Below are 390 nucleotides of genomic sequence, written 5' to 3'. Positions count from 1 at the left end.
CACCCGCCCCCCGCCCCCCCCCCCCACCCCGGCCTCGTTTAAACCGTGTTTTAGTTCTCAGTCATCCACTAATGTCAGTCCCGTCCAAACAGCCAATCACCAGCAGCTGAGGGACGTCCTCAGGAGTCAGAGTCGTTTTCTGGACCTGCTGCTGCTCCAGGCTCCGACCGTCTGTGAAATATGTCGTTTGGTGAAGATTGAACTGTTGTCACCCCTGTCCCCGACTGTCTCCCACTGTCTCTGACTGTCTCCCACTGTCCCCGACTGTCTCAAATTGTCTCTGACTGTCTCACACTGTCTCTGACTGTCCCCGACTGTCTCCCACTGTCTCTGACTGTCTCCCACTGTCTCACACTGTCTCTGACTGTCCCCGAACGTCTCACACCCTCT

Source organism: Cynoglossus semilaevis, chromosome 2 (genome assembly GCF_000523025.1).
Source record: "Cynoglossus semilaevis isolate Cse_v1.0 chromosome 2, Cse_v1.0, whole genome shotgun sequence".
Taxonomy (NCBI): domain Eukaryota; kingdom Metazoa; phylum Chordata; class Actinopteri; order Pleuronectiformes; family Cynoglossidae; genus Cynoglossus; species Cynoglossus semilaevis.
This window is presented reverse-complemented; position numbering follows the sequence as displayed.